The following is an 828-nucleotide window of genomic DNA, read 5'->3' as shown; positions in this document are numbered from 1 at the left end:
TTGTTTTGTAAATTCATTTATTCTGTATTTAAAATGTTTTAATAGTTTATATATATTTAAGAAATTTTAAAATTTAGATGATAGGTGATAGTTTATAGTCCATGATCCCTGCCGTCGCCGAGGGAGCCCCGGGTCGTCTGCAGGGGGGCCCCAGGGCGTCGAGCTGAAGTCGCCGACGCCCCCCTTTTTGAGGGGGTTTTTCCCGGAGTGGCCCAGGACGAGGACTCTGCGGGGGCTTTTGCCCTTCGAGCCTCGAGGCCCCCTTTTAAGGGGGCACTGCCGAAAATTTTTCCACCCCATCATGTGTCTGGGGGGGGAGATTACCCCTGCCCAGCTGAAACCGGGGAAAAAGGGCTAAACCTTTTCTGGGGAAAAGGGAAAGGGTTTTGGGGTCCCCTTTTCCTCCCGGGCCCGTGAAAAGGCGGAATATAGCGAAAACCCGGCCCCACGTAGGGCCCTTCCTCGAAACCCAAAAGATCCTAAACTTGGGCCGGGGGCCCAACCGGGCCTCGTTCAAATTTGACGTTCGAAAAAGAGGCCCCCCCTTTGGCCAAAAAGCACGGCCCGGCGGGGCCCACCCCACCGCACAATCACCTGAAAACGCAGGGAAAAGGGGGCCTTCCTCTCGAAGGAAAAAGTCCCCCCGGGTTTGAAAGAATTGGGGCCCCCGGGCCCCGACCCCCATGAAGACGTGGGGGCTCCGGGGACACAAACAGTTTTTGGGCCCCAGCTAAGGAAGCCGAAAACAGGGGCCCTGGGAAAGAGGGAGGGAAAGGGGGGAAGGAAAACCAAAAGGGGCGCTCAGAGAGGGGCGGGAGCCAAGCCCCG

Source organism: Penaeus monodon, chromosome 28 (genome assembly GCF_015228065.2).
Source record: "Penaeus monodon isolate SGIC_2016 chromosome 28, NSTDA_Pmon_1, whole genome shotgun sequence".
In the NCBI taxonomy this organism is placed as follows: domain Eukaryota; kingdom Metazoa; phylum Arthropoda; class Malacostraca; order Decapoda; family Penaeidae; genus Penaeus; species Penaeus monodon.
This window is presented reverse-complemented; position numbering follows the sequence as displayed.